The 23584-nt window shown below is 38.6% G+C and overlaps 1 protein-coding gene and 1 long non-coding RNA gene across 4 annotated transcripts in view; one reads left to right on the top strand and one right to left on the bottom strand.

Moving 5' to 3' along the window:
* Positions 1–23584, bottom strand: part of LOC133550034 (uncharacterized protein C14orf132) — a 115107-nt gene that overhangs the window by 33099 nt on the left and 58424 nt on the right.
* Positions 1–23584, top strand: part of LOC133550035 (uncharacterized) — a 262035-nt gene that overhangs the window by 210656 nt on the left and 27795 nt on the right. For all 3 annotated transcript variants that reach the window (XR_009806222.1, XR_009806223.1, XR_009806224.1), the window contains one exon: positions 1088–1169. This is a non-coding gene — a long non-coding RNA (uncharacterized LOC133550035). The remainder of the gene's footprint in view (positions 1–1087; positions 1170–23584) is intronic.

Here is a 23584-nt window from a genome sequence, read left to right as displayed (position 1 = left end):
TGGCCGTATAAACAACTTTAGCACTGTTACAAATATGCGCCACACTGTGAACCCACACCAAACAAGAATGACAAACATTTCGGGTGAACATCTGCACCGTAACACAACAGAACAAATACCCAGAACCCTTTGCAGCACTAACTCTTCCGGGAAACTTCCAGCAAACTGACCAATAATTAACGTTTTATTCATGCATTTTCTCTTGCTACTTCAAGGTTTGAATGTTTGCTTCATTCATTATTGTTATTTTATTTTCAAATTGATTACTAGCCTGTAGAAAAACATTTGCTATTTATCTCAGAAGATTGCAAATAGAAAAAAAGGCATAACATTTTTATTTAAATGTTATTTGATATGCCATTGATATTTTTTAAATTATTATTATTATTGTTTGGAACTGGATTTTGCATGTCACTATAAAGTTATATAAGCCTTGCTTGTTCAATATTCAATGCAAAACTTTTTTGGTTCCCTATTAAAAGGTTAATTTGTTCAACCTTGGCCCGTGGCTTTGTTCCGTTTAAAATTTTGGCCCACTCTGTATTTGAGTTTGACACCTCTGCCATAGAGGGAATCCAAATATCCCTATTCCCTCTCAAATGGGTTTGTGCACGCTGCGATTATTTTGTGATATTAATCTCACAGAGGAGGGGAAAGGCCCGTGTCCTCGTGAGAACCAAGCTGTTATGGAGGGAAAACAGAGGCTCTGAGGAGAACCCCTGCAGTGTGAAGAATGGACTGTAGTGTGCTTGGCAGTTGATGACATCACACAGCTGCTGTAGGACAGAACCACGGCGTTTTGTTTTTTTACCTGCAAGAAAAGTTTCATTGTCTCACAATGCATCATGCTTCATTGTTTGTGCCTAAGGACTGTGTTTTGAAGTCGTACTTTCTGGTCCTCACTTGCACTGCGTGCTTATAATGTAATCTATTACTTGACACACAAGCCAAGACGATCAGTAAAAGTCACCGGAACCTAGGGTTGTACGGTATACCGGTACTAGTATAATACTGCGATACTAATGAATCATATTCGGTACTATACCGCCACTAAAAAGTATCTATTCCCCCCTTTTTTTTCTAACAGGCATGACGGCGTATCGTCTTCACCAGTGGTTCTCAAATGGGGGTACGCGTACCCCTGGGGGTACTTGAAGGTATGCCAAGGGGTACGTGATATTTTTTTAAATACTCTACAAATAGCAACAGTTCAAAAATCCTTTATAAAATATTTATTGAATACAACTTCAACAAAATATGAATGTAAGTTCATAAATTGTGAAAAGAAATGCAACAATGCAATATTCAGTGTTGACAGCTAGATTTTTTTGTGGACATGTTCCATAACTATTGATGCTAAAGATTTTTTTTTTTTTTTTTTGAAGAAATGTTTAGAATTAAGTTGATGAATCCAGATGGATCTTTATTACAATCCCCAAAGAGGGCACTTTAAGTTGAGGATTACTTCTATGTGTAGATATCTTTATTTATAATTGAATCACTTGTTCATTTTTCAACAAGTTTTTAGTTATTTTTACATCTTTTTTTCCAAATAGTTCAAGAAAGACCACTACTGTTATACAATTTAATAAATCAGAAACTGATGACATAGTGCTGTATTTTACTTCTTTATCTCTTTTTTTTTCAACCAAAAACGCTTTGCTCTGATTAGGGGGTACTTGAATTTAAAAAAATTTTCACAGGGGGTACATCACTGAAAAAAGTTTGAGAACCACTGGTCTACACGTCATTATATTGCTGGTTTTACAAGCAGAGGAGCATGTTCGGCAACGCACAGTCACGGAGTACTTACAAGCAGACACAGTGTGTAGACAGAAAAGGGAGAACGGACGCATTTTGGCTTAAAAACTAACGATAAAGGTGAAGTTATAACACTGAAACGCCCTAAGGAAGAGATGCTTTAAGACATGGCTATCTAGCTAGCGGCTAACGTCCAGCCCCAGTCTGCAGTGTTTTAGTTACTTCTAAATCACTAATCCTCGTCTCCATGGCGACAAACAAAGTACGTTTCTTACACGTATCATCCCTGCAGGACGAGGAATAGCTAAACATGCTTCACTACACACCGTAGCTGACCCGGGTCACAATGTAAACAAACGCCATGAGTGGATCTACACCTGACTACCACTGTAATGATGCCAAGTACAGGAGCGTATCTAGTCTATACTACTATGATTACACTGATATTTTTAGCATCACAAAACCGTTTTTCATTTAAAAAAAAAAAATTATGTTTATACGTCAGGATATACGTCCCTGCACACATGAGTACTTAAATTATGATCATTGTATGATCTGTAACTACTTGGAATCGGATCAAAAGCATCCACACAACAGAAGAATAAGGGATTATTACGTTTTAACAGAAGTGTAGATAGAACATGTTAAAATAGAACGGAAGCAGATGAACAGTAAATGAACAAGTAGATTAGTAATTAATTTTTTACCACTTGTCCTTAATAATTTTGACAAAATAATAGAATGATAAATGACACAATATGTTACTGCATACCTCAGCAGCTAAATTAGGAGCCTTTGTTTGTTTATTTACTAATAAAAGAAAAGTTGTAATGTATGTTCACTATTTTATTTAAGGGTAAAATTGCAATAAGAAACATATGTTTAATGTACCGTCAGACTTTTTGGTAAAATAAGGCCAATAATACCATTTTTTGTGGTCCCTTTTATTTAGAAAACGTATCGAAATACATTTTGGTACCGGTACCAAAATATTGGTATCGGGACAACCCTACTGGAACCTGTCAAGTTGAATGCTCTTAAAGCCATACAATTTGACATTTTTGGTGTGGCATTTAAAACACTTGTCAGGCAGCAATAATTGCATTTAACACTAAAGAGTGTTAATTAGGTGTGTAAAAAATATTTGGTACAAACAGAAAACTGATTTAACTTTACAGATATGAACACACCGTTTGGCGAGCCTTTGGATTGATCCATTTCTAGTATGGATTGCAAAAACACGGTACGTTTTATTTCGAACACATTTTTTATTGATATTGATTACGTGTCACTCGTGATATATATTCCATCCATCCATTTTCTACCGCTTATTCCCTTTTGGGGTCGCGGGGGGTGCTGGCGCCTATCTCAGCTACAATCGGGCGGAAGGCGGGGTACACCCTGGACAAGTCGCCACCTCATCGCAGGGCCAACACAGATAGACAGACAACATTCACACTCACATTCACACACTAGGGCCAATTTAGTGTTGCCAATCAACCTATCCCCAGGTGCATGTCTTTGGAAGTGGGAGGAAGCCGGAGTACCCGGAGGGAACCCACGCATTCACGGGGAGAACATGCAAACTCCACACAGAAAGATCCCGAGCCTGGATTTGAACCCAGGACTGCAGGACCTTCGTATTGTGAGGCAGACGCACTAACCCCTCTTCCACTGTGATATATATTTATATCTTTAAATCACCCAGTTCTAGTGGAGCCTTACATTTGAGCGCTTTCTATCAGGCATACTTGCCTTGTTGGCATGAAACATTGCAACATTACCGGGAAGCATATGCCTGTTTACCCGCCAAGTGCTTGATCCGTAATGTACAACAAAAGTATCAAAATATGATGTGAGTTTACGTGAATCAGTACTCAACAGTACCGACTGAATCAGTGGGCTCTTATACAAGTACAGAATTAGATACCTACACATACCTATTTAAGTGTTCCCAAAGACAGAAGTAGTTTTTATAATGTGAAAAACCAAATTCAAAGTTTGGATTTTACCAAAAAAATGTAATTGTACATCATACAGTGCAGTGTGAATTAGTGTTGTCCTGATACCAATATTTTGGTACCGGTACCAAAATGTATTTAGATACTTTTCTAGATAAAGGGGACTAGAAAAAATGGGCTTATTTTTGGCGTAATTTTAACAAAACATCTTGGGGTACCTTAAAAATATGTGTATTATTGCAGTTTTGTCCTTAAATAAATTAGTGAACATACTAGACAACTTTTATATTATTAGTAAGTAAACAGAGACTCCTAATTTAATCGGCTGCCGTATGCAGTAAAATATTGTGCCATTTATCTTTATATATTTTTTTCAAAATATTAAGGACAAGGGGTAGACATTTTTTTGTTAATCTACATCAGGGGCACTCACACTTTTTCTGCAGGCGAGCTACTTTTCAATTCACCAAGTCGAGGAGATCTACCTCATTCCTATTTATAATTTATATTTATTTATTTATGAAATAGACATTTTTGTTAACAAGTTAATGGTGTTTAATGATAATACAAGCATGTTTAACACACATAGATTCCTTTCTTTCATGAAGACAAGAATATAAGTTGGTGTATTTGATTCTGATGACTTGCATTGATTGGAATTAGACAGTGGTGTTGATAACGTCCGCATTTTCAAATGGAGGAAAAAAAAAGTCCTCCTTTCTGTCCAATACCACATGAAAGTGGTTGGATTTGGCATCTCATTTGTCCAACTTGCATACTCGTTTTTAAACACTTTGTTATGAGAGTAGCATATGTGTGTGGCCCTTTAATGTCTGGCAGCAGGTGAGTGACTTCAGTGACTGTGCGGGTGGGCAAGCAAGTGAGAAAGCGGTCGTTGAGGGCGGGGGAGAAATACATTGGCATCAAACGCCGTAGCTTGCTAGCTTGTGCACGCTAGCTTTCTGAGACTCTTATTTTGTTAGCACAGGCAGGATGAAACAGGTCTTTTATGGTGAAGACAGGAACTGTGCAGTCGGTCTTTAGAGTTTTGACAGTAGGTACGGAGTCTCTAGAAATAAAATGTGTTTCTCTGCGTCCGCCCTGTTAGTGATTTTTTTCTTAAATATGAGCTTGCAGCAGCCAGCGTCATCTCACAAGATCCTCGGGTGCAGAGAATGTCAAACAACTGACGAAAGTGAAGTCTTGGTATGATTGATGATTGCTCATTTTTTGTCTATTTTTTAATTTTTTCCTTGAAAAAATTGTTGCGGAGCAGTTAAATGAACACTTAGCGTCTAACAATCTATGTGAAACCTTTCAATCCGGTTGCAGGGCAAATCACTCCACGGAGACAGCCCTCGCAAAAATGACTAATGATCTATTGCTAACGATGGATTCTGATGCGTCATCTATGTTGCTGCTCCTCGATCTTAGCGCTGCTTTCGATACCGTCGATCATAATATTTTATTAGAACGTATCAAAACACGAATTGGTATGTCAGACTTAGCCCTGTCTTGGTTTAACTCTTATCTTACTGATAGGATGCAGTGTGTCTCCCATAACAATGTGACCTCGGACTACGTTAAGGTAACGTGTGGAGTTCCCCAGGGTTCGGTCCTTGGCCCTGCACTCTTCAGCATCTACATGCTGCCGCTGGGTGACGTCATACGCAAATACGGTGTTAGCTTTTACTGTTATGCTGATGACACCCAACTCTACATGCCCCTAAAGCTGACCAACACGCCGGATTGTAGTCAGCTGGAGGCGTGTCTTAATGAAATTAAACAATGGATGTCCGCTAACTTTTTGCAACTCAACGCCAAAAAAACGGAAATGCTGATTATCGGTCCTGCTAGACACCGAACTCTATTTAATAATACAACTCTAACGTTTGCGGGCTATAGAGCGTTTTCCGTTCGGGCTCCAGTACTCTGGAATGCCCTCCCGGTAACAGTTCGAGATGCTACCTCAATAGAAGCATTTAAGTCTCACCTTAAAACTCATTTGTATACTCTAGCCTTTAAATAGACTCCCTTTTTAGACCAGTTGATCTGCCGTTTCTTTTCTTTTTCTTCTAAGTCCCACTCTCCCCTGTGGAGGGGGTCCGGTCCGATCCGGTGGCCATGTACTGCTTGCCTGTGTATCGGCTGGGGACATCTCTGCGCTGCTGATCCGCCTCCGCTTGGGATGGTTTCCTGCTGGCTCCGCTGTGAATGGGACTCTCGCTGCTGTGTTGGATCCGCTTTGGACTGGACTCTCGCAACTGTGTTGGATCCATTGTGGATTGAACTTTCACAGTATCATGTTAGACCCGCTCGACATCCATTGCTTTCCTCCTCTCCAAGGTTCTCATAGTCATTATTGTCACCGATGTCCCACTGGGTGTGAGTTTTCCTTGCCCTTATGTGGGCCTACCGAGGATGTCGTGGTGGTTTGTGCAGCCCTTTGAGACACTAGTGATTTAGGGCTATATAAGTAAACATTGATTGATTGATAATGCTTGGCTTGAGATCGACTGACACACCCTCCGAGATCGACCAGTCGATCGCGATCGACGTAATGGGCACCCCTGATCTACATGTTTTATCTGTTAAATTGTAATAATCACTTATTCTTCTGTTGTTTGGATACTTTACATTAGTTTTGGATGATACCACGCATTTAGGTATCAATCCGATACCAAGTAGTTACAGGATCATACTTTTTAGAGGCGGTATAGTACCGAATATGATTCATTAGTATCGTGGTACTATACCAACACCGGTATACCGTACAACCCTAGTGTGAATGTAGCCTAACTGATTATCTAATTAATTTTTTTAAGGAAAGAAAATCAACATTATTTGACTGGAACATTTTTTTAACTTTAGTCATTTTATGAGAAAACATGTTCTATGTGTGTTCATCTTTGGCTCATACTTTATTTTTTGTGATTATCTGTTTAAATGTTTTATGTATAATTGCCCTCACTAACAGACAAGTTACTGTATAATCTCTGAATTCAAAGGAAAAACAATATTTAAAAAAAACAACATGTCTATAGTACACAAAAAAAACTTTCTGATGCGATAAGTCCGGAGACAGATCCTGGAAACAAAAGGATACATACTTTGTGTGCGGTCACACTAGTTTATCGTCACCTCCGTAGACGTACATTTACCCAGAGATTTGTGACAGTTTTAAAGACGCTTATTCACCCTCTCAGACTTGTTAAGACCGCCACTTTCAGGCCTGGGTTCCTCCTATTGCTGAAATTTACAGCTGTGTTCTCATTGATTATTTTTCCCTTCTTTCTCAGTAGCTCCAACAGCCTTTTTTGTCTTTTCTAAATAACTCCTAAAACTCGGTAAAACAAGGGTGACGTGATCTGTGCTTGACACCTTCACCACTGATGCTAAGAACAATAAAGTGTAAAGCACCTAAAGCAGGGGTCGGCAACCCAAAAAGTTGAAAGAGTCATATTGGACCCAAAATACAAGAAAAAAAAATCTGTCTGGAGCCACAAAAAATTAAATGCCTTATATAAGTGTTATAATGAAGGCCAGAAATGATGCATGTGTCTCTATTAGCCTACTATCAAAGGCTGACGCATGTCTTCCTTGACAGACAATGTTGTATTTTAAGTTTTATTTTACACATTTTTGCAATAACTTCTGGAAATGACTGGCTCAGAATGGCCAAGGGTATAGATGTGTGTGTCCAGGTTTAAGGAAACGGCAGGCTGTCTTCTTCTAATGGATGTATTAGTCTTTGCAAGCTAGGTGATGTTTGCTGTGGTCTGGAACAACATGACACACAAACAACTATGAGAAATACAGTCAATATTACATACAGATAATGTGTCATGAAATATGCAAATATTAATTAAATACACAGAGGTCATAAGTAAAGGAAATTAAACGAGCTCAAATATAACTACAAACGAGGCATAATGATACGATATGTACATACAGCTAGCCTAAATAGCATGTTAGCATCAATTAGCTTGCAGTTTACCATGAATTGATTAACGTGGACCCCGATTTAAACAAGTGGAAAAACTTATTCGGGTGTTACCATCAAGTGGTCAATTGTACGGAATATGTACTGAACTGTGCAATCTACTAATAAAAGTATCAATCAATCAATCAATCAAAAAAGTCATGCACTGACCAAAAATGCCTGCTTAGCACTCCAGCAAATCAATAAAATCAACAAATCTCTGAGATTCTTAGGGTGAGATTAAGGGTAATCCCTTCACTGGCTTCCTGTTCCACTCAGGATAGAATTCAAAATCTCCTGACTAACTCACCAGTGCCTCCATGGAAATGCCCCCGTCTACTTCAAAGAACTGCTCACCCCCAAATCCTCCACATGACACCTCCGCTCCAAACAGGCTAACCTCCTCCAACCTCCAAGGACAAAGCTACAAACTATGGGAGACCGGGCTTCCTGCTGCGCTGCTCCCAGTCTGTGGAATGCTCTCCCTGACCACCTGAGGGCACCTCAGACCGTGGATGTTTTTAAAAAAGGCTTAAAACCCATCTTATTTAAAAAAAGCCGTTTTATATACATGCATGCTGGTTCAAGTGATTGGGCTGTCCATAAATCCATCCTCTTTCTACCACTTATTCCCTTTGGGGGCCCTGGTGCCTATCTCAGCTACAATCGGGCGGAAGGCGGAGTACACCCTGGACAAGTCGCCACCTCATCACAGGGCCAACACAGATAGACAAACAACATTCACAATCACATTCACACACTAGGGCCAATTTAGTATTGCCAATCAACCTATCCCCAAGTGCATGTCTTTGGAAGTGGGAGGAAGCCGGAGTACCCGAAGGGAAGCCACACATTTACGAGGAGAACATGGGCTTCACGGTGGCAGAGGGGTTAGTGCGTCTGCCTCACAATACGAAGTTCCTGCAGTCCTGGGTTCAAATCCAGGCTCGGGATCTTTCTGTGTGGAGTTTGCATGTTCTCCCCGTGAATGCGTGGGTTCCCTCCGGGTACTCCGGCTTCCTCCCACTTCCAAAGACATGCACCTGGGGATAGGTTGATTGGCAACACTAAATTGGCCCTAGTGTGTGAATGTGAGTGTGAATGTTGTCTGTCTATCTGTGTTGGCCCTGCGATGAGGTGGCGACTTGTCCAGGGTGTACCCTGCCTTCCGCCCGATTGTAGCTGAGATAGGCGCCAGCGCCCCCCGCGACCCCGAAAGGGAATAAGCGGTAGAAAATGGATGGATGGATGGATGGATTTATATTCCAGCCAGTTAATCCATTTTGGGGGGGAATTAAGGGGTTTAGTATGATGCGTTCAAGAGTCTTATGGCCTGAGGGAAGAAGCTGTTACAGAACCTGGAGGTTCTGCTGCGGAGTCTGTGGAACCTCTCTCTAGAGTCCAGCAGTGAAAACAGTCCTTAGTGGACTGATCTGCAGATTTTCTGAGCCCTGGTCAGGCATCTCTCCCGTCCAAAGGCAAAACCCAGTAACTCAATTTTGCTCAAAACTGAGCTGATAATAATTTTGGAGTTCCTAGGTGATATGATTAGTGTATGCGATATTGTAATTTGTTCCGTAAGTAAGCTGTTACGCGCATGGCAGGACCTAGCAACTAACACATAACCGCGTAGATACAACAGAAAAACCTAGTATCTCAAGGGACCAATCGGAGCTTCTTTGTCAGTCGCCTTATTGTCTTTAATGAGACATTTGCACAAATGGGGGCCGACGGTCAACCTGATTATGTGATATTATGGCACGAGGGGATATTTGGAAGATTGGCCCAGGACGTTGCAAGCACCTTCGTTAAATGTATTGTTCTTGATTATTCCCCTTGCATACTCTTTAGGGCAAATAACTGTGGAGGTCAAAATAAAAACTGGACGCTGTACACGGCTCTTGCCCAACGTGCAAACGCAGAATGGGGCCCACCCGAGATTGTGATAAAATATCTGGAGAAAGGGCACACGTTCATGAGAGCAGATTCAATCCGTGGCTCAATCGGCAAGAAAATGAAAGCTCAAGAAAACATCTATATGTTTGATGACTTTGTAGATCTTTGTAAGACAGCATCAAGATAGATTGGTTTTCCTTTGTTTTCTCAAAATCAGCTAGAAGTGAGTTACTAAGTTTTGCCTTTGGACGGGAGATCTGAGCGAGGGACTTCTACTCGCAATACGACACGCACACATTTGCATTAGAGTTGCACTTTGTTGTGTTCTATGTGAGACGCACCGACAAATAAATTCCAGGTTTTCCAATATGGCAGCATCCCTGCATGAGCCGTTAAACAGGTGGCACCCACTTTAATTAGATTGTCCGCCCTGAGATCGTTGGGTTGTGAGTTCAAACCCCGGCCGAGTCATACCAAAGACTATAAAAATGGGACCCATTACCTCCCAGCTTGGCACTCAGCATCAAGGGTTGGAATTGGGGGTTAAATCACCAAAATGATTCCCAAATGTGGCCACCGCTGCTGCTCACTGCTCCCCTCACCTCTCAGGAGGTGGAAAAAGGAAATGGGTCAAATGCAGAGTAATTTCACCACAGCTAGTGTGCGTGTGTGACTATCAGTGGTACTTTAACTTTGAAATACAAGACAAATGAATAAGACTAGAAATTGCATGTGAGGGGTAACTGCTAAGAAAGGTTGAGGGAAGGGCGAGAAAATGCATGTTTACATCTGGTATCACTAATATATGATGCTAATTTGCAGTCACACGATGACTACAGATAAGAGATGGAATCAATTATGAAACAAGAATTACCCGCCCGCTAACAAAGTGATTTCTTATTCCTGCCAGATGGGAAACAAGGTGCAGTGTGTGGTTGTGCGTGAAAGCATGTTTATTGTATCACACGGAGAAGAACCCCAGGGATTCATTGAAATCACAGTCTCCAGCCCGCCATTCAGTGTTTTGTTTAGTTTTTTCCCCCCGAATATACAGTACAGGCAAGTATTCACAGCGCTTCACCTTTTCCATAATTTGTTATGTTACCACTTTATTCCAAAATTAAATAAATTAATTTTTGCTCTCAAAATTCTGCATGCACTTCCCCATATGCAGCTTTGGAAGCAATGAAAGCCTCAAGTATTTTTGAATGTGATACCACAAGTTTGGCACACCTATCTTTGGGCGGTTTCGCCCATTCCTCTTTGCAGAACCTCTCAAGCTCCATCAATCAATCAATCAATGTTTATTTATATAGCCCTAAATCACAAATGTCTCAAAGGACTGTACAAACCACTACGACTACGACATCCTCGGAAGAACCCACATAAGGGCAAGGAAAACTCACACCCAGTGGGACGCCAGTGAAAATGATGACTATGAGAACCTTGGAGAGGACCTCAAATGTGGGCACCCCCCACACCCCCTCTAGGTTGAATGGAAAGTGTTGGTTTTCATCCAAGATGTCTGTGTACATTGCTGAATTCATCTTAGTCTAGTCAGGGAGGTGACCAAGAACCTAATGGTCACTCTGTCAGAGCTACAGTGTTCCTCTGTGGAGAGAGGAAAACCTTCCAGAAAAAAACAGTAATCCACCAATCAGGCCTTTATGGTAAAGTGGCCATTTCTTAGTAAAATGTTTGCCAAAAGGCCCCTGAAAGACCCTCAGAACATGAGAAAGCAAATTCTCTGGTCTGATGAGACAAAAATGTAACTCTTCGGCATGAATTCCAGACGTCATGTTTGGAGAAAACCAGGCACCGCTCATCATCAGGCTAATACCATTCCTCCATTGAAGCGTGGTGATGGTAGGTAGCATCATGCTGTGGGGATGGTCCTCAGTGGCAGGAACTGGGACACTACTCAGGATAGAGGGAAAGATAAAAGCAGCAACAGCCTGGATGAAAACCAACGCTTCTCGTCCAACCTGATGGAGCTTGAGAGGTGCTGTAAAGAGGAATGGGAGAAACGGCCCCAAGATAGTCGGGCCAAGCTCAGGCCTCGAATTTTAACTTTTTAAAATCAAGGCAAGTGTTGCCTAAGTCAGTGGTTCTCAACTTTTTTTCAGTGATTTACCCCCTGTGGACATTTTTTTTAAATTCAAGTACCCCCTAATCAGAGCAAAGCATTTTTGGTTGAAAAAAAAGAGATGAAGAAGTAAAATACAGCACTATGTCATCAGTTTCTGATTTATTAAATTGTATAACAGTGCGAAATATTGCTAATTTGTAGTGGTATTTTTTTTAACTATTTGGGAAAAAATATATAAAAATAAATAAAAACTTGTTGAAAAATAAACAAGTGATTCAATTATAAATAAAGATTTCTACACATAGAAGTAATCATCAACTTAAAGAGCCCTCTTTGGGGATTGTAATAGAGATCCATCTGGATTCATGGACTTAATTCTAACCATTTTTTCACAAAAAAAGAAATCTTTAACATCAATATTTATGAAACATGTCCACAAAAAATCTAGCTGTCAACACTGAGTATTTCATTGTTGAATTTCTTTTCACAGTTTATGAACTTACATTCTTATGTTGTTGAAGTATTATTCAATACATATATTTATTAAAGATTTTTGAATTGCTGCTATTTTTAGAATATTATTTTAAAAATTTCACGTACCCCTTGGCAAACCTTCAAGTAACCCCAGGGGTACGCGTACCCCCATTTGAGAACCACTGTTATATATATATATATATATATATATATATATATATATATATATATATATATATATATACATATATATATATATATATATATATATATATATATATACACACACATATAAACACATATATATAAATATATATATATATATATATATATATATATATATATATATATATATATATATATATACACACAAAACTGTTTGTTTTAATTAACTATTAATATAAACTTGTCAGCTTTTTGTTATTCCATGATGCCTTTATCTTTATTTTTACATTTTGAGTGAGGGATATATTTAAAAAAAAAAGTTTTTTAAAGTTATATACATTTATATGTACATGTAGTTGAAATATCGGGACAGATCCATTAAGAGTTTGAGCAGAAATATGTCGCATACAAATTAACTATACACAATAACACATTAACAAAATGCTGTGTCACGTGAATGTTTTTGAAGTAATACCTTTGTGACATTAAAAAAACATAAGTAATGTATAAAAACCTCGTGTTTAGTTTTTGATATTAAAATACAACTCATAGCAGTCTGGCTAAAAAAGATGAAGTCAAAATATACCCGCTTTGTTCTTCTCTTGGTTCAGTACAACAGTTTGGCCAACAAAAATAAAGAGGAGTGACACCTTTCACATCGGATACACAATCTTCACAGCCTTGTTCAGTTTGATGAGATGGCAAAATATTTTTGCGAGTATTGATGTTATTTGAATACTGATACAGTTTGCATTTAAAAAAAAGGAGGAGTCGACATCCCAGTAAACAAAGTAAAGACTTTACAAACAAGTTGTGACAACGTTCACAACACCTCGCCTGCTGCAAAACATCAAATAGTTTTCTCTTTCGCTGTATACTTTTAGTGTGGGGAATAGTGTGAATGTCTCCAATATTGTCCACACCTGTCTCCATCTAAAGACAGCAGTTCTCTCTTAAACGTACGGCGGGAAGCGAGGGAAATGGCGTTAAATCAAGCGCTTTGCTCCGTTTACTCCAAGTTGAAATCTCCCGAGCAAAGTCCGTGTCCTTAGTCCGCCATGATTATCAAGCCAAGCGACGCGAGTGTGCATGTGCCTGACTTATTGTGGCCAAAAATGCATTCATAAATTACAGTTTTTCGGTAATTGAAAAATTACACAGTATTATTTACCGCCTGTATTTTTAATCGCAAATTATCATTATATCGTTTATTGCTACTTCCCTCGTCCATTAACAAATCAAGGGCGGTCATGGCATGATCGTGCCGCAGATGTTGGGCAATTTCTAGGGCGAATGACGAGGGCCGTCGCGGCTTTTGACGAAGTTGCCGGGGTTAAATTTGAGCCCTGCAAGCTTTTGGCATCGTATTCAAAAGACTTGAGGCTGTATTTGCTGCACCAACAAAGTATTGAACAAAGGCTGTGAATATTTATGTTCATGATATTTTTTTGTTTTGTTTTTAATACATTTGCAATAAAAAAAAACAACTAAAACATTTGACGTTGACATTACGGAGTATTATCTGTAGAATTTTGAGGACAAAAATTTATATATTGCATTTCGGAATAGGGCTGTAACAACAGAACGTAGAAAAGGTGAAGCATTGTGAATACTGTTGGTAACATAATTATTTGGATTATATTCAAACTTTGTGCATCTGTCACAGTATCTGAGAGGACAACAATAGTTTCGTTTCCTGGGTCGTCTAGAAATGTGTTGTTTTGGACACTGTTTGCTTCATCGTACAGAATGTCAGTCCATGGCTCTGTGCACTTGTCATTAATAAAATATGACAAAAGTAAAATTGCATTGGAAACCGTGTTTTGCTGAAGGAAATTTGTGGTAGAGAAGATGGAACAGATGCTTATTTAATTTGGTGGGAAGAAGACTGAATTATATTTTATTACTTTTGCCAAACTGTGTGTACAGGAAAACACTTTAAAAATATATTGCACTAGATTATATTAAAGTGAATCCAACATAATGTCGAGTAGCCTTCTAGCTGTTGAACATTTGTTGTACCTTAGGGTAACAAAAAATGATTTGTTGCTATACTTACACAACACTGTCATTTTATTTAATATAATTGCATGTTATTGCTCCTAAACAGCAAAACTTAAAATATTAGATATCTTAAAAATGTCTTATCAGAGTAACAAAATAACTATTCCTTTGATATTCATTGATTTAGGATATTTATTGATTTATTATTTCGGGCACTGCATTATGCAAAAACCTTTGCTGCAAGAACACCATTGAATTTATGTGAATAATTTATTGTGTTTTAACAGTAACATTTAGTTGAACTTTTTACTGATCTGAAGCTACAGTGGAACCTCCATTTACCGACCCCTTTTTTTGCAAAGTTTTTGGTTTACGAACTTTTAGATTGCGCCAAATATGCCTCTTTGCGCAAACCATGTCTCCATGTCTAAGAGATTGCGGAAGCCGGCTTCATTTTTAATTGTGATGAGAACAGACTTTTCTGAAAAATTATGCCAAACTGGACGTACTCCCTGCAGAGGAGAAAAACTACCCGTCATTCAGCGGCGCCTCTTCCAAGAGCATACACACAGCCCCTCCCAACAGTACCTCCCTTCTCCCCCCCTGTCTGCTCCTGTCGCTTTCAGGAACTGCTCATTCGGCAAAGTTAATGTACTATAAGCTGATCTTATTTTTTAAAATGTTTATGATTGTAACAATATGGTTGTTAAAGTTAAGGATTTGTGTGATTACTGATCGTTTGTGGGGGCACCAAAGGGACTGTGCGCGCGTGTTGACAGAGCAGCGCAAACGCCACAGTTCAAATTGTCGTTGTTTTGTATTGTTGATAAAGAGATAGTTAATACAACAACTCCCTATGTTTTTTTATATATATAGCACTTTAAATTGTTTTCAAAGTGTTTAAAACTTCACTAAAATAGGGACTTTTGTCGAGACTGCAACCCAATATTCATATTTTCATTGTTTCTTGGAGAAATTTGCTTCACTATAGCAACTTTTACGAAGTCTGTTCAAGAACGAATTTAGTTCTTAAATTGAGCTTGCACTGTACTCCATTACATTTGTAGCCACTTTTGTGTGCATTTGTTTTTTTTTATTTGGTAAGCTAAAGTTAAGCTAAACAAAAACATTTAATTTTCGCAGTTGGTTTTGTGAGACATAGCGATGCCGGAGGATTTGTTCTTACAGGGATGCGTCGGGCGAGAACACAGCGTAAGGTAAGAAATTAAGATTTATTAAACTCTAAAACAGGCTAGGAACAGAAACACTGGTGCTAAGCAGAAAAGGCAAACAAATGGCTCTAGCATGGGAGCTAGGGAAACAAACAGAAACACTATACTTGGCACAAAGGCACAAAAAGCGAAAACAAAAACAACTAGCATGAAAACTAGGAAAAAATACAACGTAGTGCGAAAGCTAGTGAGTAAAGAATGGAAAGCAGTCGTCATCTGTTGCGTGAAAGCAAATTAGGATCCGAGATCGAAAGAACAAAAGGGGCAGGCTTAAATAAGGCAGTAATCAATTGTAGCAGGTGTGCGTAAACAGAGAGTAGCAGGTGGAAACAATATGCAACTATAGTGACAGAGCAAAACAGGAAATGAGGTCAAACTACAAAATGTGATATAAAAAGGAACAAAGCAACAATATGGTATGATCCGGGCATCGGATCATAACAGGTTTGTTTAGTTAGTTAGAAAAATAACAACAACAAAAAAAGGTATGGCCGGATCTTCATGAAACTTTCTGGGAATGTCCAAAAATTGGATAAGGAACAAGTGATCACAATTTGGGGCTGGTTAGGATTATTTCTACTATGTTACCTTAAGTTTATGTTACGAGCTTCAACTTCTGTGTGTTTGTGCTTTCAGCCCAGCCTCCACCCACAGAGATAAAACAGTCGATGACTGGCTAGAGGCTTTATTCCACTTCTTTCTATCCACCATAGATAGCTTAAAAAGTTATGGGCATATTTCAGGAATTGTCAGAAATGGGGTAAGGAAAAAGTATGTGCTCTCTGACTACTTTCCTAATCTGAAAATCCAATTTTACCAACAAAATAATAATTGCCATTACCATTTTGCAAAACCAATATTTCTGCATAAGTCCCAAAAATTTGAAATCAAACCATGAAGGCATGGCGGAGGTATTTTTAATTGCCTTTCTTCCAAAAGAGCCGTTTGGAATTTTCCCAAATTGTTACGTTATTCCTAATATGTGACGTCAGTGGATGTTTTCCATATATGGCATACATTTACCTAAATTGCTTTGCACAAGTCTGCCATTCTAATCCAACCTTGTGGTCAATGAGCTCTTTCTTTTTCTCTATGTGGGGCAGACTGGTTCGTACATGCACGTGCATCCTCCGCTGTTGCCCTTTTTTAATACAGAGTAGCGTATAGTTCGAACTTATATCTGTCAGTAGACTCGCTATGTAAGCGCTAAAAACTTCAAGGTCTCCATGACGACAAAACATAGTCTAGTCCCTCACTCTAACTTAAACAATTCTGTTAAGTATTAAATTATTGACTTTGATTTTTCTTTCAACCGAAGATAAACTATTGTGAAAGTAGACTTACACATAGTTTGTCCTATTCACTTTAATATATTATTTATGTGTAGCTATCCATCACTCACATCATGTTTTTCTTTTCAAAATGGCCATAAAATATGTTTTTCTCCCCCAAAGCCAAAGGCCCTAAATCATTAATAGGAGCACATATTTTAAATATTTAATGTGCGGCATGTGTTTTTATGGTATAGTTTACACCAAGGAACATATCATGGTGCAGAAACATATTTCTTTTTATGCAGTATCGCACTTCAGTTTTCAAAATCATAGATGCACAAACCTGCTCATGCATCTTGCATTGGGATGTCGTTTGAATTAAAAGGCATTCAGCGCAGTCACATGCCAACCCTGGCTGACTGCTTGTACTTACAGTATAGATTACGCCCAGGGCAAGACTTAATGTACAAAACATAATGAACTGTTATTTTTTTCTCCCCAAACAAATAAGGTCCATTCAAATTCTTTCCACATCTTATGTAATATAAAATATAACCATTGATTGTCATTTTGAGGGATTAGAAAAAAAAGAAAATATTTACAAACCCCGTTTCCATATGAGTTGGGAAGTTGTGTTAGATGTAAATATAAACGGAATACAATGACTTGCAAATCCTTTTCAACCCATATTCAGTTGAATGCACTACAAAGACAATATATTTGATGTTCAAACTCATGAACTTTTTTTTTTTTTTTGGGCAAATAATAATTAACTTAGAATTTCATGGCTGCAACACGTGCCAAAGTAGTTGGGAAAGGGCATGTTCACCACTGTGTTACATCACTTTTTCTTTTAACAACACTCAATAAACGTTTGGGAACTGAGGAAACTAATTGTTGTAGCTTTGAAAGTGGAATTCTTTCCCATTCTTGTTTTATGTAGCGCTTCCGTCTTTCAACAATCCGGGGTCTCCGCTGTCGTATTTTACGTTTCATAATGCACCACACATTTTCGATGGGAGACAGGTGGGCCAGGAAAGTACCCGCACTCTTTTATCACGAAACCACGCTGTTGTAACACGTGGCTTGGCATTGTCTTGCTGAAATAAGCAGGGGCGTCCATGATAACGTTACTTGGATGACAACACATGTTGCTCCAAAACCTGTATGGACCATTCAGCATTAATGGTGCATTCACAGGTGTGTAACTTACCCATGCCTTGGGCACTAATGCACCCCCATACCATCACAGATGCTGGCTTTTCAACTTTGCGTCGAGAACAGTCTGGATGGTTCGCTTCCCCTTTGGTCCGGATGACACAATGTGGAATATTTCCAAAAAGCAATTGGAAATGTGGACTCGTCAGACCACAGAACACTTTTCCACTTTCCATCAGACCATCTTAGATTATCTCGGACCCAGAGGAGCTGGCGGCGTTTCTGGATGTTGTTGATAAATGGCTTTCGCTTTGCATAGTAGAGCTTTAACTTGCACTTACTGATGTAAAGACAAACTGTATTTAGTGACAGTAGTTTTCTGAAGTGTTCCTGAGCCCATGTGGTGATATCCTTTAGAGATTGATGTAAGTTTTTGATACAGTGCCGCCTGAGGGATGGAAGGTCACGGTCATCCAATGTTGGTTTCTGGCCATGACGCTTACGTGGAGTGATTTCTCCAGATTCTCTGAACCTTTTGATGATATTATGGACCGTAGATGTTGAAATCCCTAAATTTCTTGCAATTGCACTTTGTGACACGTTGTTCTTAAACTGTTTGACTATTTGCTCACACAGTTGTGGACGAAGGGGTGTACCTCGACCCATCCTTTCTTGTGAAAGACTGAGCATTTTTTGGGAAGCTGTTTTTATACCCAATCATGGCACCCACCTGTTCCCAATTAGCCTGCACACCTGTGGGATGTTCCAAATAAGTGTTTGATGAGCATTCCTCAACTTTATCAGTATTCATTGCCACCTTTCCCAACTTCTTTGTCACTTGTTGCTGGCATCAAATTCTAAAGTTAATGATTATTTGCAAAAAAATAAATGTTTATCAGTTTGAACATCAAATATGTTGTCTTTGTAGCATATTCAACTGAATATGGGTTGAAAAGGATTTGCAAATTATTGTATTCCGTTTATATTTACATCTAACTCAATTTCCCAACTCATATGGAAACGGGGCTTGTATTACATTTTTACATTTGTCAGTTATAATCCCCCCCCCCTCAAAAAAGGAAAATTGTACGTCTATTACTTAATACTACTTAATATGTTACAGAAGTACATTTTTAATAACTTATAATAAAATATATAAATTAAGTTAACAAATAATTAAAAAGATACAGACAATTTTAATGGGAACATGTGAACTTGCAAAAAGCCGGTTATTAGTATACAAATACAAGCCGATAGTCAAAAAATTAAAAGAGATGATGAAGCATTTTGGCAACTTTTAAATGTTCTGAGATATTTTGACCACAGCCGTTTTTTTTTTTTTTAAATCCAACTCTTTTTATTGACTTTGGCTACCCCTGTGGTAAATTTTGAATGTGCTTCATACATAAAGTTGATTTGATTTGATTTGACATGACACGATTGGAAGAAGTGTCAAAAGATGCAGCTAACTGTTTTAATGACGATCAGACTTGACTTAAATCAATAACGGAGCAGCAGCTGTGTCCCGTAAAAAAACGTCCGACCGGAACTCTCTAACAACTTAAGTTCCTCGGGTGAATAATGTAAACACACTACACCGGTATGATCCCGTGTTGAGTGTTGTTAAAAGAAAAGCCCATGTTTGTAACACAGTGGTAAAAATGCTGCCATTAAATTCTAAGTTAATGATTATTTTCAAAAAATGTAGTTTCTCAGTTTGAACATTGAATATCTTGTCTTTGCAGTTAGGGCTGGCCGACAGCGCAATATTTATACATCACGATATTTTGCCTTAGCCTTGAATGAACACTTGACACATATAATCACAGCAGTATGATGATTATTTGTGTCTACATTAAAATATTCTTCTTCATACTGCATTAATAAATGCTCATTTTAAAATTTCATGCAGAGAAGGAAATCACAACTAAAAAAAATCAAAAAATTTTTCATACGGTGTTGATCTGTAAATGTTTACCTTAGCATTTTGATGGTGTGGGCGTGTGGCACCGAACGGAGATGTTGACATACGGAGTAAGCACTCTTCATTCTCTAGTATAGGGGCCACCAGCGCGGTGCCCGCGGGCACCAGGTAGCCCGTAAGGACCAGATGAGTAGCCCGCTGGCCTGTTCTAAAAATAGCTCAAATAGCAGCACTTACCAGTGAGCTGCCTCTATTTTTTAAATTGTATTTATTTACTAGCAAGCTGGTCTCGCTTTGCTGCACATTTTTAATTCTAAGAGGGACAAAACTCAAATAGAATTTGAAAATCCAAGAACATAATTTAAAGACTTGGTCTTCACTTGTTTAAATAAGTTCATTTATTTTTTCACTTTGCTTCTTATAACTTCCAGAAAGATAATTTCAGAGAAAAAATACAACCTTAAAAATAATTTTAGGATTTTTAAACACTTTTACCTTTTTACCTTTTAAATTCCTTTTAAATTGACAATTTAAATCAATGTTCAAGTATTTTTTTTTTATTATTGTAAAGAATAATAAATACATTTTAATTTAATTCTTCATTTTAGCTTCTGTTTTTTTGACGAAGAATATTTGTGGACTATTTCTTTAAATTTATGTTTCAAATTAAAAAAAAATATTCTGGCAAATCTAGAAAATCTGTAGAATCAAATTTAAATCTTATTTCAAAGTCTTTGAATTTATTTTAAAATTTTTGTTCTGGAAAATGTAGAAGAAATAATGATGTTTCTTTGTTAAAAATATAGCTTGGTCCAATTTGTTATATATTCTCACAAAGTGCAGATTTAATTTTAACCTATTTAAAACATGTCATCAAAAATATATAGTTATCTTGAGAAATCATTAAGATGATCAGTGTTTCCACAAAGATAAATATCATTAATTATTATAATAACATAGAGTTAGAGGTCAATTGAGCAAATTGGCTATTTCTGGCAATTTATTTAAGTGTGTATCAAACTGGTAGCCCTTCGCATTAATCAGTACCCAAGAAGTAGCCAAAAGGTTGGTGACCTCTGCTCTAGTAGGTGACTTTCCAAATGATGCTACATGTTAGCAGTAATGCTACTTTTTATATTAACACTTTTACCCCACACTTGACAAATTACGGTTGTCTGTTCGACATATTCCCACTTGAAGCCAAACCACCGCCAGGCGATGGACCCCTTGCTGTTTTTCTTGGGAATTAATTATTCCTTCATTTGTTACCAGATTCGCATCTTCTTTCTCTTGTATTACCACTCGCACCACAGCTAACGTTACTCATGCTGCTACCTCTCTGATCCGCGAGGGCGTGTACGTATGTTACGTATGAGGTGACAGTATGTAACGTATTTAAGTAGGTGTGCTTGTTTAACTCTCTGTGGGAAGCAGAGGCAAGAAAGAACGAGGAGAGCCTGCAGTGTAATGCAGGCAGCTAAAAGCAACTGCGTGAGAACGTATACTTGAATATGACGATATAGTCATTTTCTATATTTAGACACAAGCCCGCGATATATCGAGTATGTCGATATATCGCCCAGCCCTATTTGCAGTCTATTCAAGTAAATATAAGTTGAAAAGGATTTGCAAATCATTGTATTCCGTTTTTATTTAAGAATTACACAACGTACAACCTTCACTGGTTTTGTACATCTGAAACTGTTAGTGGGTACAAAGTATTCTGGATTTGAGCATACACCATTTTTTAGTAAGAAATCCATGTAACCTTAAATACATGATGGCCCCTGGTATACACATTCCTAAGTAGCATAGTCGTTCTGAAATATTGTCTCCATGCATGCTGCGTGTGATCTTGTCAGCCAGTCAGCTCCTCGCCCTCCCTTGTGTTCTACCCTACTGTGACACATCTGAGTTTATTAAGTCCACCAATTTCCGTCCAGTCCTATCAGATCCTCGTCACTGATTGTGTTGCTCATCCCCGCTGTGCCGCGGTCTTCCCACTGAACACTTTTGTTTTTTTTCGGTGGCCTCCAGCTGCTTCGACACTTTTGCATCCAAGCATTTTGCTCGACAGCTTTCGATGCGTTCTGGTGTTCCAGTTGTACTACAGACAACTTGTCATAGGAGTAATACAAAAAAAAAAAAGAGACTAAACCAGCTTCCCCTCTGCAATGCAGACACATTCTAGGGATGGAAGCCTTTAATTGAATCTCCACTCATGTAAGACTCAGTCTGAGGGGGTGGTTTCGCCTCCTACGACTGAAATAACGCAGCACGGAGACTTCAATCCACTCTGGAGTGCAGAGCAGAGAGCAATGACAAGATGAAGAAACATCTTTTTTCCTGCTTGCCCCGTCACCGTCCTTACATCCTTTTAGACCGCCACTGTTTGCAAATATCTATTTGCAGCTGGAATGCTGGTGACAAATGGTGATGATCATCCACTCTGGAAATGAAAATGTTCCATTCATCCATGCTGAACCATCAACTAAATCAGCTTTTCCCTTTAAATTGCCACATAAAATAAATAAATAAATAAATAAATAAAATAAATCCTGTTGCCGTTGTCATTAATGGATAAAGACCACAGCATCATCATCTCACACAGTATCTGTCAAACTGAATTGTAAGTATAGGCGTCATACTTAGAAAAAAAACACAGTTTTGCTTTAAAAGGTGCCATATGTAGTAATGTGGCCAGAAATAGTACTGCAGTCACGGTCAAAATTCGGTAGTCCCTTCCCACTCTAGACTTACTAATGTCTGACATGTTTAGTAACTTTACCAGTGGCAGTAGCTCAACAAAGAGGGCAGTGCGTAACTGGCAACCGGGATGTGACACACTCACTGACTTTTTAATTGGTCTAACGGTGGAGGGCGAGGAATCGAAATGAAAACAATAACAATATTTCAGGGCTGTAAATCTAATTTTGAAATGAGCATATCCCGGCTGAACTTTCAATATCAGTTATACAGGTATTCGAAAAGACCATATCCCCCCATCCCCCCACCCCCCCATTGTAAGTATAGGCGTCATCCCTGGAAAAAACACAGTTTTGCTTTAAAAAGGTGCCATATGTAGTATGTGGCCAGAAATAGTACTGCAATCAGGGTCAAAATTCTGTAGTCCACTCCCACTCTCCATGACTGAGGTTGCCAGATACAAATCCGAATCCTACTCCAAGGTAACCTGACTCTTGCCAGATCCTTGTAGTTTGCTGAGCTTCACACATTGATCTGGGAGTTCTCAATAGGAGATTAATTTCAGAAGGCGGGGCCTTGTAAAAAAAAATATATATATATATGTGATTGGATAAACCACTTGTCCGTTATCTTGAATGACGTGCTACTTCAACCACTCACATCGAAATCAACCCGTGACGCTGATGAGAGTGACGCTGGGAAATTCAAACCCGGTCGGAAGAAGAGCCAAAACATCTTTGCCAACAATAAAAAACGTTCTCTTTTCATCTTTTAAAGAATTAATATTCGACAGATTCGACAAACAGTTGCAATAGCAGAATCAATGTCAACACACGGCGCAGAGAGGGCTGCCTGCCGCCATTGTAGTTTGAATCAAAAAACTCTTCGGCGCTACTTCACATCTTTGAAATCCTACTTGGCGATCCTGATTGGTTCATTATTTTTTGCTATCTGGAAG

This window comes from Nerophis ophidion, linkage group LG03 (assembly GCF_033978795.1).
Source record: "Nerophis ophidion isolate RoL-2023_Sa linkage group LG03, RoL_Noph_v1.0, whole genome shotgun sequence".
NCBI lineage: Eukaryota > Metazoa > Chordata > Actinopteri > Syngnathiformes > Syngnathidae > Nerophis > Nerophis ophidion.
The sequence above is the reverse complement of the archived record's forward strand: the minus strand, read 5'-3'. Positions and strand labels throughout refer to the sequence as shown.